The 18,658-nt window shown below is 48.2% G+C and overlaps 1 protein-coding gene across 2 annotated transcripts in view; it reads right to left on the reverse strand.

The window, feature by feature from the left end:
• The window catches only part of erbin (erbb2 interacting protein), a 62,086-nt gene that overhangs the window by 41,510 nt on the left and 1,918 nt on the right, over positions 1 to 18,658 (reverse strand). For both annotated transcript variants that reach the window (XM_062527516.1, XM_062527515.1), the window contains exon 2: positions 12,157 to 12,228. The gene's annotated coding sequence lies outside the window, so the exon portion shown is untranslated. The remainder of the gene's footprint in view (positions 1 to 12,156; positions 12,229 to 18,658) is intronic.

Below are 18,658 nucleotides of genomic sequence, written 5' to 3' on the forward strand. Positions count from 1 at the left end.
CTCTCGGACTACAATGGCAGAACAACAGCAGAGCGCTGAGGCTGCCGGTATTGGTGTCAAGGGCAATTCTGCCGGGGAGGGGAGGGAGGGAGAACCTGCTGGTCCGGTTCTCCAGGGGCAGGTTTGGTTCTCAGGGGCGAGAGGGGGAGCGTCTCCCCTGCGCTCCTGAGAGAGAGAGAGAGAGAGAGAGAGAGAGAGAGAGAGAGAGAAAAAAAGGGCAACCGCAATAGAGAGAGAGCATGCAAGAGAGAGAGTGCGAGAGAGAGTGTGAAAGAGAGAGAGAAAGAGAAAGAGAGAGAGCGAGAACGAAAGAAAGAGAGCAAAAGAAAGAGAGAGAGAACGAAAGAAAGAGAGAGCAAAAGAAAGAAAGAGAGAGAGAGAGAGAACGAAAGAAAGAGAGAGCAAAAGAAAGAGAGAGCTGAGGCCCGAGGGGTGAGATGAGAACAAGAGGTGTATTGTCTGGATGAATTCATTATGAGATGAGGGTGGTAATCTGATCTGCAGGACGGAGGGAGGGAGGAAGAGATAGATAGAAAGAGAAACGGAACGAGAGTCCTCTCTGTCTTCATTTCAGACCAGGAGGCTGATGCTTTAATCTAAGTGTGTGTGTTGTGTGTGTGTGTGTGTGTGTGTCTGACTCAGGTCCTCCACTCTGCTAGAGCTGCCTCCCCCATTTGAAATGGCTTTAAAACACTCCTGGCCCCGTCAGAGGACTTTATGACCACAGACTGATTTATCCTGTGTTTGCTGCGGGGTAGTCGAAGAGGTGGGCACGCAGCTACACAGTACAAGAAAGGCATTCGCTCCGAGCGCTCCAGCAAGGCTACTGTAAAAGCCACAACAACATTAAAAAAAAAATTAAATAAAAAAATGGCTCTGTCCTCACACTTGCTTGACCAAGAGGAAACGGAAGCAGTTTCAGAAGGCAGAAAGTGCCTTGGCTCTTGGCTCAATTAAAAGGTAGTGGAGTGAGAGAGCTATCTGTAGGTTAGGTAGTAACTGAATATGGCGTAAGTGGGGCAGCGTTAACGCAAGTTTGCTATCTGTAGGCTAGACTGGAAAAAGACTGTGAAAGGTCTTAGTTCAAACAAAGATTCATTCAGCCCATCTCCAGTTCAAGTTTTAGCCTGCGCTTGGGGAAAAAAAAGCGCAGCACGCTAGCTGGGGGCTAATCGAAAGGAAGGCTGTGTATGTCACAGGGGTCCAGACAGATGAGAAGAGGGAACAGCAAAAATCGCGTTGGACACCGTCCACCTCGTTCCCCAAATGTCAAGCGGAGTGTCCGGTGCCGCGAGCACACAGTGTTCAAGACAAATCAGCACGAGGATCTACACTGGACTTTACCCCGAACCTCCACAGGGGAACAAAGAAATCTGATATGAAATCATAATCAGCACAGGGCAGCCGCCCCAAACCTCCAGCTGCTACTGACACTCTAGCCAATCAACGGCCACCGGGTCCGCAGGCCCGTCAGCCAATCAGCGGAGACACCCGCCGCGGAGCGGAGGGGGATGCGGCCTAACGTGTGCAGCCATGAGCGTACAACTGGCGGGTTTCCTGAGGCGCAGCAGCAGCAGCGAAGCCGCAGAGACGGCCGTTTCCTTGACAACGCTTGACAAAAAAAAAAAAAAAACAATAATAAAAAGTTTCCATTGGAGGACGTACCTCAGGCTGGGTCAACACCCATAGGGGAAAAGAGTGAGCCCTCAGAGTAGTGTTCAACCCCCCCCCCAAACACACACACACACACACACACACACTATGACTACTAGGAGAGACCCTTATCAATTATACGCTAGCTGCCTTGTAGTGCTAGCAACCTACGAGCCCTGTCTACTGAATCAGAAAGCAAACACAGAGAGAGAGAGAGCGAGACGAGAGAGATAGAGCGAGCGAGAGAGAGAGTGAGCGAGAGAAAGAGACGGAAAGAGGAAGAGGGAAAGAGAGGATGGCCTGGGAGGAGAGATAGGGAGATGACTGGCAAGATGAGTGGAGAAAAAAAACGGAGTGGAGAGAGAGAGACGGGAACAAGAGGGAGAAGGCCAGAGAGGAGACGAGACGAGATGAGTGCACCAACCACAACAGACTGAACCAAGAGAGAAGGAAGCAGAGAACGGGAGAAACCAAAAGTTAGAGTTGGTGCGTGTGTTTGTGTGACAAACCAAATTTGTATGAGAGAGAGAGCAAGAGAGAGAAAAAGAGAAGAGGGAGGGCAAAAAAAATAGAAAAAAAGGAGAAAAAAAGAGAGGGAATGAGGGAGAGACTTTGTATGAGCAGGAGAAAGAGAGGGAGGGGAGGCCATAAATAGCAGCGTGGTTAAAAGCCCTGCTGCTGCTGCTGCTGCTGCTGGCGGTGAGTGTTTCATTAAACATGAGGGTGGGCTGACACAGAGAGGGGAGGAGGAGAGGAGAGTTGTTATGGGGGGGGGTGAAGTGTCATAGGTGTGTGTACAGCCCACAGGGCCTAAACTCCAGGCTGGACACCAGCAGATCTTTTTCCTCTGCATACTGCCAGAACCTTTGGCTCCAATCAGAAACGGCCATGCTCTAGTCCTGGCACGCTATTGGCCGGTGACGTGACGATAACGAAACTGAAGCGGCGCGAAGTGCAGTAGAAACAAAGCGAAGTGCAGTAGAAACAAAACTAATGTTCAATCTTAAAAGATTGAGTTTAGTATGGTGAAAACCAGACTACCTCAACTCTCCACGATCTCACACACACACGCACACACACACACACACACACACACACACACACACCTCTCCGCGGTCACCCCAATGTCCCGTCTGCTCCCGGAGATGTCTGAATGCATCAGAACACACACACACACACATACACACACAAAAAGACTCTATGATCTGCAAGTTATGAATATATATATTTTTTTCAAAATCAATCATAAGGGAATCAACACACACACACGCTGACCAAAAAGAGTTAATGGGCAGCTACGATACACTCTCATGGTGAGTATCCATACTAGCATTCCTCTAAAACACTTCCTGTTTCCTTAAGAAGATACTCTCTCACTACACTCTCACTGCGGTCCACTGGATCTTCTACAAATGTGATGCTATTTATTATCCAACAGAATGGACTGGTGGGTCCTGGTGGAGCATCAACAGTGTTGTAACGGAATCTTCTGTTCTATTCTGCTCTTTATCAGACACTGATAATCTTGTTTGCCCAACAATAACAAATTTCAACACACGCATAGATCCTTCGACACCGTAACGTGTTGATTCACTAGGCGCAACACCCAACCAGGTCCGTGTAAACACTAATTACATTAACAATAGCTGCGACTACAACACACCTGGCTCCACTGGAAATAAAAGGAGTATAAGGGTCATTGGTTGGTCGGCAGGCTGTGATTTTTGTAGATTTTGATCTCTTATGCTGAACCTGCTATGGAGTAGGTTATGTTACCATGGCAATGCTCTTTAGATTAAAAGAGAAACACCTTCATATCACTGAAAATCCAGAGTGAGACCTGAAGTTTGCTTGCTAAATCCCCAAATCTTGCTTTGTAGTACACCACACTCTGATCTACCTCGCATGCAAATAGATCCCCTGCAGTTTGTCCTCCTCAACTTGAAGTGTTGAACTTGTAAGCCACTCTGCTCTGGCTGTGCCTCACACACACACACACACACACACACACACACACACACACACGTCAGGTGACTGATCCAATCCTGTGCCAGGGAACCACCAAGTTTGTGAGCATGATGCAGATTTGAGCCTGTGAGTGTGTGTGTGTGTGTGTGTGTGTGTGTGTGTGTGCATGCATGTGTGAGTCATATGTCCAATGACAAAATTCCTATCTCAACACCTCCTTACTCGTCCAATCAACAGCCAGAGATCACAAGCTGCACACCAGTACATCAACACACACCCAGGGCCACATGACAGGTCACCCCCCAAGAACCCCTCACCACACCAAAGCACAGTACGACAGAAACATCTTAGATGTCGCCTTCAAGTTGGAAATAAACAAGTCAAGTGGCCAAACACTTCACAGCTTTAAAAAAGAAAGAAAAAAACATATGCACAACAGCAAGCCAGCACCACGTTCCTTCATGATTGCAGGCTGTATTTTTGAGCGTATGAAAACCACGAAGCGGTCTCATCGAATCACTCTGGTATGCAAGACTGTCTGACAGCAACACGCAACTATGGTGGTGCTGAGGGTCATGCACACACACAAGCAATACACACACACACACACACACACATGCACACACATACTTGCACACATAAGTACATGGATAAAGACAGACAGACAGACAGATACCACTGTGGTACCTTTAAGTCTGGTCAACACTGCCAACAAAACTTTGCAATTCGCATGGAAGGCTCTTTAGAACTTCTTTCTTATTTATCTATTTTTTTAAGTATATTTTTTGGGGCTTTTTTGTCTTTATTTATAGGACAGTGAAGAGAGTGACAGGAAGCAAGTCATGGGAGAGAGAGGGATCGGGAAATGACCGCAGGTCAGACTTGAACCTGGGTCCCTGTGGGCACTCGAACCCGTACATGGTATGAGCGCTGTAGCCTGTTGCGCCGAACTTCTGCAACAATATATGCCAGCTCATGACATATCCAGTGGAACGTCAGCTGTGTTGCGGTGACACATATGATTAGGCCCATGTATTTTTAGCAGTGCAGTGTGCATGCTTGTGTATCATTACTATTACGGTCACTGGTATAGCTATTATTTGCAGAGTGCGGAAACTCATCTTATTATGGGTACAGTTTATCGTCAGGGTTGCCGTCGTTAATCTGCTCGACCCTGAGCGGGAAGTCTCATCACTCTGGAGTAGTTTGCTGCTGGGGTCGCAGAGTTTCCCGGATGCTGACGCGAGACTTGGCAGCGGCTCGGCTCGTCTGATGCACTGAGGCTTTCCGGCTCATTTGGCCCACAGAACATCTCTCCTCTCCTCTCCTCGCACAGACGCAGACTACAGCTGTACAGCTTCATTACCAGCCACGCCGTGTGACGGCTCCCGCTGTGTGTGAGTGTGTGTGTGTATACACATGTGCGTGTGTGTGTGTGTGTGTGTGTGTGTACACACACATGTGCATGTGTGTGTGGGCTTACATTTGATGCTGTTCGTCAGTCTCCGCAAGCATTACAGACACATTCAGGTCAGCTTTTTCTCTCTCTCTCACACACACACACACACAAACATATATACACACGTTACCTGCAGCACATGAAACATGAAAACATCTTCAGCCTACGGAGAGAACTACTCAACCCCTCAGCAAAACCCTTCTAGATAAAAAACCTCAGCTATTAATAGCAACCATGCACTCATGTAAGCAGGCCACCGCTAGCAAGCGACAGACAGACAGACAGACAGAGACGCACACACAAGCTTCAAAAGAGCCTTACTTCAGGGGAATAAGTCATGTAAAAAAAAAAAGATAAAACAACTGTCTCAAACGCATCTCTGCACTTTGTCTCTGCTGCGGGGGTGGGGGGTGGGGGGGGGGGAGTAGCCATGTTTACATGCGGCTAGCAACACCAAGATTAATGTGAGTGGGTGAGGTGAGCTTTCATCAGTCCACAATACTTTACCAGTCTGAACCACCCCCCCACCCCCCTCTTCCCTGGGCGCCTTTCTCATTTTCTGTCAAGGGGACAGGACAATACAAGGGTAGATTGGATTTTTTTGCAACTCTACACACATTCTCCCCTCATTGCATCACAGCAGATCAGAGCCGATGTTTAAAACCCCAATTCCATTAAGGAGATGGGGGCTAAAGGAGATGGGCTAACAAAGCTGGGCTGAGATCACTGCTAGCCTGCCGCCGCTGCTGCCGTGGCTGCTCCGAGTCGGCGTGTGTCACTTCAGGAGATGCGTATCGGAGGATTACTAACAGGGCTGGGCTGGGCTGGGCTGGACTGGGCTGGCCACCGCTGGCCGCGAGGCTGCGGCGACGCCGACGCAGACATGATCTTCCACATGAATGATGAAGGAGGCCACCCCCCCACCCCCCCGCGAAAGGGATCACATCGCCACAACAAGGAGATGCCACACTGATTACGGCTAAGTGCCGGCAACGGGGATCAGCGTGTGTTCTGGTGTGGTTAAGCGTTGTGCACACACCTGACTGTGTCCCTAAGTGTGTGTGTGTGTGTGTGTGTGTGTGTGTGTGTGTGTGTGTGTGTGTGTGTGTGTGTGTGTGTGTGCGCGCGCGCGTGAGCACATGTGCGTGCATGCATGTATGCATGGGTGTCTGTGTGTGTGTGTGTGGAGAGAGAGAGGGAGGAAGGGGGGGGTGTAGTTGTCAGGTTGTTGGGCTCAGCATGGTGCCAAGACCTCTGTAATCATCATCAGCCTGGTTATTCTACCAGGCAGCGCACAATTAGCACAGGATTGGCCCAACGCGCCAGCAAAACAGCAATTTTCCTCTTAGAGCAAAGCCTGGGAAATAGAGACGTCTCCCGTCACCTAGCGACCGCCTCATATTCCCCGCTGGGAAATAAAAAGAACTCACTTTTCAATTCCTATTAGTATGAATGGCAAAGAATTTAATGATCCCAAACAATTTGCCTGAATTAATAACAATAATAATAATAATAATAATTTATAAATAAAAAAAAAAACCTTGACTCTTGCGTACATGTTGATCAGGAAAACATAAAAAAAGGAATTAATCAAACATTTGGTCATAAAAACTATGAAACATCATCCAGATGTATACAATACAAAACACATGCAAAACAGTAGCGATGCGCACATCCAAAAAGTAAAGGTGCTGGACAAAAAAAAAAAAAACGTAGACTAATGAAACAAACAGAATGTCCGTCCGCACACTTGCTCCCGTGTAGTGTACAATACAAAACACACAAAGAACGTTATCCGACCTTAGCATGTACGTCAACAGACACACTATGTGAAGTTGGAGTTCACCAGACAGCCCTGAGAAGGTGCACTGAAGCGAGTGAAGTGTGACGCTCATTCTAGCTCATTTCTCCGCTCCAGCAGCCCCATAGAGAAGTGTCCTCGCTACGTGACGTAGAACTACCTGTCTGTGTGACTCCACACTCCTGCACGTCCTCTCACGAACAGGAAACACAGAAACTCACTCACACAGACATAGAAAAACATACACACACGCGCTTTCTCTGGAAAGGCAGAGGAGTGAAACTTAGAACCTAGCATGTACTGTACACACACGCACATACACGGAAACAAACACATTTCATACAGATGGAGAACGGGAGCGAATGAAGAGAGGCGAGCAAGAGAGAAGTGCAGTGGAACAGAGCAAGACTGGAGGAAGGAAAAGAGGGTGACACAGAGAGAGAGAGAGAGAGAGAGAGAGAGAGAGAGAGAGAGAGAGAGAGAGAGAGAGAGAGAGAGAGAGAGAGAGAGAAGCACTTACATTAAGAAGAAGTAGCACCTGCTGTAAATCACCGGTCTCCTCTACAAACACGGTACCACATCTAAAGCGTCTGCTCTCGCCCTCCGACGCCACCGCTGGAACGTTCACATGAATCTTTCAGCTCGTGCTCGTGTCCAAAGGGACTTCCACAGAAAAAAAAAATAACTGAAAGTCTGAAAGTCAGACCCATGGCCTACGCATTGTTGTTTTTTCCCCCCAAGCCACAGCTGACATATCACGCTCTTGTCAAATGCACCATGGAGCAATAGAACTATAGAGTGTAACAGGTGAATAACAGGTGAAAAATCAATACAAGTTGCAGAGAGCGAGCGGGCGGGCACGCACACACACACTCACACACACACACACACACACACAGCAGCTCATTCTCTCTCTTGGCCGGAGTTCCTCAGGTGCATTAACGGAGGCCGTCGTCAGACCTCAGTTGAGCATCCCCTGTGGAGCATCCCATCTCATAAATCTGCTCTTGATGGAACAGCCTGTTTAACGGAGGCCAGTTATATTAGTTGGCCCCTGAGGAGATGGTAAGACTCCTCTTCTCCTGACTCATATCCGCACACACACACACACACACACACACACACACACACACACACACACAAACAAGTGTGAGAATCTGGATTTGAAGACCCATCACACAACAGAGCAGATATATAGCCGCGTGAGAACATTAATGCACATGTGTGCCGCCCACACACACACACACACACACACACTTTCATTTGGCGTATTCACTCTCCGGCTCTTTCAATGCCTCCACAGTGGGCCTTCGCCCCACACACACACACAGACACACACACACACATTTCTTAGCATTGCGGGCTAGTTTGCCATAGCAACACTTCCTCCCTCTCTGCGCTAGCTCGAGCCTTCAGACACCACAATGAGCAGCGAGAGAGAATGGTCGCTTTCATAGGGGCCCAAGGTCATATCAAGGTTATTTGCCCGGACTGGGGGGATGGGCTGGAGTACAAAAAAAAAGAAAAAAAGAAAAAAACGCTGCATCACCACTGGTATCAGATTCTCTCGACAGTACAGGAAAAAGAGTAAATCTGCCGCTAGTGTGAGAAGGTGAAAACATCATCAGCAGGTTCTCAAAACAGCACAAGAACAACCCACCCTCTCTTTTAAAGCCCTTAAACCAGCCACAGCAGAGAGGACTGAGCAGGCAAGCACCTAAGCAGCGAGGGACAATCTCTTCTGTAAGTGTGTGTGCACTTGTGTGCCAGCTGGTGTGTGCGTGTGTGTGTATGTGTGTGTGTGTGTGTGTGTGTGCGTGCCTGTGCCTGCACGTGTCTGATTTTGTGTGTGTGTGTGTGTATGTGTGTGTGTGTTCAGTGCTGACGTGCATAACCTAATTGCAGTGCTGTCGCTACATAGAAACTGTGTGTGTGTGTGTGTGTGTGTGTATCCTGAACAACAGGCTGGTAAATCAGCCTGGCCAGCCGTCTGGTTAATATTCAACAGCAGAGGCTAACCTGAGATGGAAAAACCTATCAGGAGAGGAGAGGAGAGGAGAGGAGGGGGGGGGTGAGGGGTGAAGGAGAGTAGGAGAGAGACGGTGGGGGAGGGCTGAGTGCTCGGTCACTGCGGGGTGACTTCTCTCCGCTGGTCTCCTCTCATCTCAGCTGGGGCCTCTCGGAGGCAGTGGAGCCTGACGCTGAGAGACCACTGGCTCTGGTCGTGGGTAAACACGCCACCCTTGTGTGCACTGACCTCGTTTTGGAGCGCGGCATCTCGGCAGAGCCCAGACAACAGGCAACACCCAACACAATAGCGGAGAGGGGTGCGTTTTTTTCCCTCAAAATTATTATCTTAATTTCCAACAAAAGACAAAATAATGATAAAAAATAAAATCCTCTTTTCCCCCCAGACACTGGTTTCATTCGGACCTACAGCACAAGCTGCCTCCATTCCACCGCAATCAAAGCAAACTACCAAGACCCAAAACACTGACTCATACGTCACTTACCGCCGGCAGACACATCCTGAACACACACACACACACCTGACCACCAGTGATTGTGCTCCCACACACCATCCTGTACAGACTCTCACACACTTTCTCTTTCTCTCTCACACACAGCGCTGACCACCAGCAAGTGTCCTCCCACACCACCCTGCATGCACACACACACTCACACACACAGGGTTTGGACAGGGTTGTAGTCATTGATCCATAATATCGATCAGTGGTTGTAGCCCATCATCACGTGTGACTACATGCTTTTTTTCCCCTCCTCCTACAGCTATAACTCAAGAGCAAGGGGCTAGGGGAAAGGGACCCATGTATAGCAATGCACATCCCATCGACATCTCCTCTTAACATGCAACCGGTGTCTGGATCACTCATCTGGATGGGGAAAGAGCACGAGTGAGCTCTGATCATTTGACATATACATCTAGACATATATGCACGCGGAGGGTATTCTGAATGCAGGGGACAGCCAGAGCTGTGTGGTGGTCAGAGACAGGAAATTTGACCCACTGAAACATCCAATGAACATTTGACACACAGCAACTCAGTCTTCACACATCAAGCAGGAAATGTTAAAAACACTGAGCTAATTTATCCATATTTATACTTCTCTAACCACACCAGACATGACAGACACAGACACAGACAAAGAGAGACAGACGGACAGACACCCACGACCATCAACTGGGCCGAAAGGCCAGAGGGCAGAAATGAAGCCATCAGGAGAGACTCTTCACCCGTCTCCACAAGCCTCTTTAGTCAAACAATTAGGACAAGCCTTAAGGGGCTCGGAGACAAGAAAGGTCAACCCAACTGTGTGAACAACAACACTTGCCCGAGTGTGCGGAAGCTTTGTCTCTGACAGATACTGTATGTCCATTCACAGCACCCTATAGATCAGATTCAGTGTCCTATAGCTACCCGAGGAACAATGTAGTCAGGATAACAGAGGCACTGCACTGATTTGTGTGTGTGTGTGTGTGTGTGTGTAGGTGTGTGTGTAGGTGTGTGTGTTGGTGGGGGAATGATCTGTCTCTGTGCACCTTGTTTTCCTCATAGTCACGACAAATGTTTGGATGATCTGCCCCGAGAGCATGTCTGTTCCTGTGAAGCAGCACTGGAGTAAAAACAGGCCTTGGTGTGTACGTATGTGTGTGAGTGTGAGTGTGCATACGTGTGTGTATTTGTGTGTGTGTGTGTGTGTGTGTCGGAGTGGCAACATTAATGAATTGTACCTGGAACTGCCCCTCAGCCCCCGTGCACATGTCGGCACACACCCACGTGTTTGCTAAGAGGTGAGGTGGTGTGCAGGTCCGGCACGAGGCTCTGCTGCCCGGGTGCTTTCTCAGCGCCGGGTTCAAAGTCTAAGGAAACAGCAGCTGGATGTTTATAGCTCTTCCACGGCTCCTGGCACCACCTTACCCAGTAAAAACGCCACCGAGGCAAACCCATTAGCTAATGCGGCCGATGAGAGATCGGGGCCACAAATAAACTACCGCCCCCCCCCCCCCCCACACACAGATCCTCTAGGACATTACTAAGACCCCCGTCCCCCCTACCTCAATCACAGAACAGGTCCAGCTTCAGTCTTAACAACAGTCTTTCGAAGCTCAGGATTCACAGCTTTATAGCCAAAGCAGCCGTGATCGATAGCAGCCTGGACCAGATAGTCTGGGAACCGACTCAAGTGAGCCTTTTTTCCCATAACACTGCAGCACAACGATCACAACTCTGACATCTCTGATGGCATGAAGGTCAAGCTGGACCAGTCCCAGGCATATTCCCCCCCCCCCTCCTTTCACAGCTCACAAAGACAGACTGCTGCTCGGTGGAAATGGGCAGATCGATTCGGTCCGATCAATAACGTCGGGCATAGCGACCCTCTCATTACCTAACCTGGAATGGATAGCAGACACTAAAACACGGAGGTCCATCCTCGGTCCAGCACCAGGAAGTCGTTAGGCTAGATCCTCATATGCGGCCCGATTGCCTCATCGAACAGGATAAGAGGCTGCCAGAGTGAGTTAATGTATAACCCTCTCAGCTGAGAGAATCACTCCTCCGTTGCGGTTTTACCGTCCTGAATTTCCTGAAATTTGATCCACGCTGCTCCCTCCACAGCAATGTCCTCTAGGGTGTACTTTTGCAAGAACTGCGGACTATTTGTCCCAACTTGCCGGCCTGGGAATTGTGGATCGCAGGCTTATATTTTCTTCTGTTTTAATCCAGAAAAGAAAAGGGGGAAAAAAAAACATAATTCCTCATGATTCCTCTGCAGTCCTTTGATGATTTTAATCAACCCGTCAATGGGGTCGTTCATGGTTCCCGTCGTACGGTGAAAACGTGGGAAAACACGTTTTCTGGACACCCACCACCACCCCCTCCTCCCCCCTGTACCGTGTCAAGCGTTAAAGTGAGCATTCAGCACTTTCTCCACTCAGGCCTCAGCCTGACTATCAGACACTAGTTGAGCTAGAGCAGTTCCATCCAGGGTTAGCAAGAAGACACACACCAATACTGATAGGCATCACCAAGTGTGATAAGACACTGCTTGTCTTTCAATCCCCTACCACCGTCCAACACCATACCCCCTTTCAGGCTGTATGAGTAGCTTTGAGATGTATGACATTACTTGGCAGTGTGATTTCTACTTGTTTAGGTAGGCGTGCGTGTGTGTGTGTGTGTGTGTGTGTGTGTGTGTGTGTGTAGATAGAAAAAAAAACAATGTATGTGTAATGACAAAGCAGCAGCATTACCTTCTCATTTACGCGCAGCTCTGCAGGGTTACGGTGCTGGGGTGAAGGGATCACACGTGCACAGGTGCTCGTCTGAGGAAGAGGAGAGGAGGAAGACCAGGGAGAGAGAGAGAGTGTGAGAGAGAGAAAGAGAAAGAGAAAGAGAAAGAGAAGATTAGTGCAGGCCTTCTGTGGCCCTGAGAAAGCAGGCCAGCGATTAAACATCTCCTCAGCAGCACCAGCAGCAGCAGCAGCAGCAGCAGCAGCGGCCGCCTGCTATGACTCATAGGGATTACCCGCACATTCACAGGTCTGGATTCCTACAGGATCACAGGACACAAACGCCAGCCGCAGAAACGCTTTCCCTCCCTGCGGAGAAACCCCCGCAAGAAAAACCCAAAGCAATATATAAATAAATAAAAAGAAAAAGCTACAGCATGGTGAATTCCAATGACCTTTTTTCAACGACTGCACAGCATCCACTACACCAGTCTAATAATAATAATAAGCGCAGGGGCCGACTAAATTCATTACTAATAAGCCTCACTCGTAGCCTTGTGAGGGTCAAGGATGTTGTCTGTGCTATTTTGTTTACAGAACTCAGAGAAATGTATCTGATGATGTAAAAACCCGTTCCCTGGTGCCTCTTTCTGAAGGGCGCTGTGAATCAATTTAGCAGGCAGAGCGTGGGAGTGCTCAGGCCTGCTGCCTTTGATACTAACCGTGCGTATTTCTGCTCACATGACTTATGTGCTCTTGACCTATGCATCCCTCCGACGCAACGCAACGCGCAAATCTGACAGTTCAACATAAACACCTACACACTTCGCCCTGGCAGTTAAATATGGGATTGTTTACGCTTCTCACATCTACTTCAGTCGGGAGCGCAGTGGAGTGTGTGACCTCACTTCCTGAATTCTCCCTCGCGCTTCCTGCGCGGAGGGCCACGGCTCTGGGAGCCAGTAGCAGGAAGAGCTGCCGCCCAGCCACCCACGCTTCCATGCCCTCCGCTCCGACAACCATTCACTGGCTCTCTCCCACCAGGCGCCTTATCAGCACTGCCTCTGACTTCCCTCACACCCAAACGCAAGAGTATCACTGTGCAAACCAACACAGAACTACTAGCCTAGAGGGCATGTGCTGTTCTCCTGGTCCGCTCTGTGGCGGACATGAGATCAGTGTGTGTGAGAGTGTGTGTGTGTGTGTGTGTGTGTTTGTGTATGTGTGTGTGTTTGTGTATGTGTGTGTGTGTGTGTGTGCGTGTGTGTCTAAATCTACTCAACACTCCGCACATGTGTGTGTGTGTGTGTGTGTGTGTGATGACTGAGAATATGAACGTCCCAGTGCACAAATCAGCCAGGGTTTCTCTATTCTAGTCTATAGGTGAGGGGGTTGATAAGCAGGCTTTAGCTTCTGTGGATGAGATGAGCATGCCACCCACACACAGATACCCATACACACACACACACACACACACAAACATGCACGCGCACGCACAGACAGATGTTCGCCTAAGTGGGTCAGGGAGCACGCAGCACAGATGTGACACTGGGGCCCGGCCGGCGGACAAACTCAAACGTCAAATGTTATGCAAGCTGACGTGATACGAATAAATATTACGGATAGAAATCACCAAGCTTGTTCTGACAGGCCTACATATGTGAGGTTCAATGCCGGGTTAGCGAGAAGAAATCTAGGGTAACTAACTATTCAGCTTATACGGTATGGATTACCATATGGGGAAAGCATGCAAGACTGGCAGATAATGACTCCCATCCCATGCCGCCTGCCAATTCTAAGAGCTTTAGGGTTTTGTGAAGCACAGTAACTTGATCTGATGAGCATGAAATCTGATGAGTGACTGATGGCATCAGGATCCGATTTTATCCTCATTGGCCCTCGAGCCAGTCAGGTATAAGTCCGCACTGGAACACAATGTTAGACTGGATTTAGTGCGCACACACACAGACTCCCATTCCCTATGCTGCTGTGGAAAATATGAGAAGCTTGGGTGTCGATGTCAAGGCACATGTATTGCAACTTCCTACGAGGAGAGCGTCGGGTTCAACTCCAGCAGAGTAAACAGGAGCATCCATCTTGATGCCAGCGTCACGTGCGCCGCCATAAGCAACACACACTCAAGACATGTGACAGGGAGAGACAGCTGGGGCGCTCAACCTCGTTGGAATCCACTGATAAAATCGGAGCGCTGAGGGGAGTCCGTCTCCCACCCGCTCCCTCCTGGCACGGGGAGGCTCTCTGCCCTGCGAGCCTTCGCTCTCAGGAGGAGCCGCTGCTCATTAGAGGACCCATCTGTAGAGGAACCGCTGGACTATCTAATGCAAATGGCCCTTAACCGATTCCAGCACCCCCCCCCCCTCCTCCTTTATCAGCTTCTCATGAAGATGCAGAGAGCTACAGACAGCAAGGCTACAGCTTGTTCCTTCAAAAGAAGTCCACAAATTCTAGGTCTGGATAAAGTGGCAACATGGAGGAAAACATCCCCCAGCACTCACTGCTATTTTGTCCACCTTAAGTCCAGCTTCAGATGAAGTGAGGTTTTTTTTTTGCCTCTGACACCTCTGACTTGCTAATATCTCTTACAAAATAGAACCTCTCACTCTTGAGAGTGTCATTTCAACAGCGGGTTTCTCTCACTTTGCACTTCCCTCAGAGGACCTTGTCGCAAGGATAATCCGTTCCAGGCCACAAGCACCACAGACCCAGAGGTGTGGAGAGGAGTTGCTGTTGAATGCTTACAGAGGCGACTGGCTAGTTATAAGCCACATTTAACCCATAAGGGCCCATGGAGACACAAGTGTCACAAACCAATTCACTGCCATTCGCTCTATATAAGGCCTCAACCCTCGCCACCGTTTCCCATAACTTTCCATTCAGAAAATTCATCCATCGGCTCTTATGGGCTAAAACCACTGCTCACAAAACTGAAAAACTGTCCAGTCTCCATGGCTTGCAGTGAAGAGCAGAAACCAGGTGGACATTTCTAAACCCTTTTTTTTTGTGGTCCAACGCTTCTGAGGGAGCAACATGGCAAGCATGGCGGCTTGGCTTCTGCTCTCCAGTCAAGACATTCCTTCAACTCGCACATCAAAGCGGGGAAGAAATGAAAAACTGACACATGCACAAACACATCAACTCATCATGATGCATGACATGCTCTGTCTTGTTTCATGTTCCAAGTGGGCCAGGTTTATGATGCGAGATTCCTCAGACAACACACCTTGCACTACCAGACTGCCTTCATAAAAAAAAAGAAAAAAAAAAGAAAGACCTTCCAAGTGGACGTGGCAAGACGAAGAGTTATACAGAGGAAACGTGGCACAAATTCAAAGCCAAATAAATTGCCATTACATGAAACAGCTGGCCAGTTCAAGCATTTTGAGCACTACTTCAATTACATAATGTCTGAGTCATGTGAGGGTGTGGAACACCTGATCGGCGCACTACCATTTCACTTCAGTTGCGGACCGGACTAACTCATCTTGCAAGTTCCCACTTCTCGTTTGATAGGCTCTCTTGTAAATATTTAGACTGTTAACTGTATGATGATGATAGTTTTAACAACGGAGACTCAGTTCTCCATCTCTTACAAACACACACACTCTCTCACTCACTCACTCACTCACACACACACACACACTCTCGCTCTCTCTCTAATGTGCTACTCTTAACTCCTTGCACTGATCATCTGAGACCAATGTTATCCTTTTAATAGCATTAACATCAACAGATATACATTAGGTCTCAAACTGCATTGAGACCAACTCTACAGGGGGCAAAGCCATTAGATTTAAACTGATCTCCAGCAAAAATACAGTATTACTGCAGCTCCAAACCATGCGCTTTACCTTTGTTTCTTCACAGCTATGCTCATTCACAAGCAGCTGTGTAAGTAAGTAAAATGTTGAGTCAATCCAGTAGAATTGCTGATTCTGCGACCGGCAACAGCCTGTAGTCACGGTCAGCTGGGACAGTCACACATCTGGAATCATGGCACTGAAGCACAGTGATCCAATGAGTGGAAACAGTAACAGTAACAACAATCTACCAGGACCAGGAAAAAGAGCCCTGAGCAACTGTCTCATGACTCACCAGGGCTGTTCGTTTAATCCGCACGGGTGGTAGCTATGCTTCTGATATGAAGTCAACAAAGGGAAAAAACTACATGCATTTTACATACATTTAGTCAGAGCCTTCATATGGAAATGAGAATATATAGGGGCATGTGGATAATGAGCCTATGGCCTATATAAGCTCTATATTTCTCCTAGTATGTTCCTACGCTCCCTCCTTTCTGGCTATCTCTGACATATTCATGCTCATCTCTCTTTAAAATCTCTAATGGCCGACGTGAGCTCTACTGCTGCACTTAGACAAGACTATTTTTTCAGCTCCGCTTTAATGGAAACATTCCATAGCGTACGCAGACGCACGCACGCACGCACGCACGCACGCACAGAGTGAGAAACATATCTGTAGCAGGATAAGTCTAAATATTTCTCTCTGGCGGGACTGTGGAATTGTAAAGGCAAAGAGGGTTTGCATGGAAAAAGTCATAAATCTTTATTGTATCGCTGAACCTGTGAGAGGGGTGTTGACTCCAGGGTGCCAGTTTCCATTGTTGTGCGTCTGCTTTGTGTATGGTGGTGGGCCATTAGGGTGCAGGTGGGGGTGGGGGCTGCGCTGTTCCCGGAGGCCCAGGAGACTTCTTAAAAGGCCAGGTCCCAGCCTGGGGTGAAAGGTCACCGGGAAGCCATAACAGACCATTTCTCCAGTGAACCACCGCCAAGACAAAATGCCGGTGACTTACCCTTCCTACCTGAGCCATCTTTCACCTGTCTGACATGTCTGGTGTACAGAAACACCAGTACACCTGTTCCTTAAAAGTGGTCAGTGTGCTGCTCTTCCTAAATGATTTTGCCGTTTTGAGGAAACTCAAGCTCGACTGGACAGTGTTCCAAAACACGGAGTGAAAAAGTTAGGTTAGTTAACGCAGAAGTGTCCTGTGCCTTTGTTTTGCAAGGAGGACAATGCTATAGGACTATTCTATTGTGTTTACTAAGATGTATTACGAGTTAACATAGCCTAGTTTGTCAATATACCCCATACTTGGAATAGTCCCCTAGTCTTCCTCCTGCTTGTGCTTCAAATGCAACACAATGCAGAGAGCAAAAACATCCTCCGAAAACAATGGGAGTCTCTAATGATCTTAAAGAGCCCACTGTCCATGCACTCCAGATGCAGTGGCATCTCTTCACTAGGAGAAGTTCATGTCTGAATGGCTGTTTGTGGACACACATGCAGCAGTGACTACAGAGAAAATGGCTTCATACTAATGGGTGCAATAGTGCATTAATAAATATACAATGCGCGCATATGAGTGAACACTATTTATGAAACTGGCGCACTTCACTTCACAGCAGGGTGGCACTGGCAAGCAAATCCCCATTCAGACCTCTTTAAATAGAATGTTTGGAGAGAAGCATTTTCATTTTTGTAATTTTTTGGATACACACTAAGCTTTCAAGGGAGGCTTTCAACGCACCACTGGGACTCTGTGCCAATGCTCTCATTTCAGGCTTTACATCCCACCCCTGACATTCTGCATACGGCTGAAGTTTGGTTAACTTTGCGACCTAGTCAAACCATAACAAAATGCAGAGGTATTCCACTGCCTGTGACAGACATTACGGCAGAAAGACAACTAACGGAAATAAATGTCAGCCGACAGGTTTCACAATGAATGGTATTAGCAGGTCAATATTTATTCAAGTTGGCATGAGCTACCCAGAAGGCAGTGCCAGAAAGAGTTCAGATAAAGCCTTGATTTTAAGTAACAAAACAGATAACGTTCAAGACGCCCTTAACCTTTCCTGCCAGTGTGTTTCTATTCCCAGGACACCTCTGGACTGCGTCATACAATTATTGTTGAGCATTGTTAAAATTTAGATATGTCATCTCCCGCATATCTACCTGTCAAATCCTTTACAAGAGAGCAATGCATAGGCCTACTACAATATAAACACAATTACTGTCGACAGGAGACAGAGAAGCACTGCTGTCCTAATGAAGTGGCTGGGAGCTCTCGGGTAGAGCATGAGTAGACTGTGGTAATGCAATACCTCACTATAAGAAGATGAGAGACAATCTCTTTAAATGATCATGTGTTTTTAACAAGGTTTCGCCCAAAGCCGAAACGCATTGGATGGGGAATTATGTCTGTTACAGTCAAAATAGGTGGGATTACCTCAGCTACCTGCTTGGTTAGCCTACTTAGATTCACTGCTTGCCAACACCTGCTCAGGAAGAGCGCGTCTCGGCTACTTTGCTAGGTCTGGTCACCAAGCAGCTGTGATGGCCGCTGGAGACGATTTGCTGACTGGACGCAGGAAAGCGGAGTGCTCAGACAGAGGGTCAAGTGTGTTGGTCAGTGTGTTGCGTACGTTTGGGTACAAAGTGCAAAAAGAGGATTAGGCCGAATGAGGATGAGTGGTGTCTAATC

Source organism: Sardina pilchardus, chromosome 23 (genome assembly GCF_963854185.1).
Source record: "Sardina pilchardus chromosome 23, fSarPil1.1, whole genome shotgun sequence".
Classification (NCBI taxonomy): Eukaryota; Metazoa; Chordata; class Actinopteri; order Clupeiformes; family Clupeidae; genus Sardina; species Sardina pilchardus.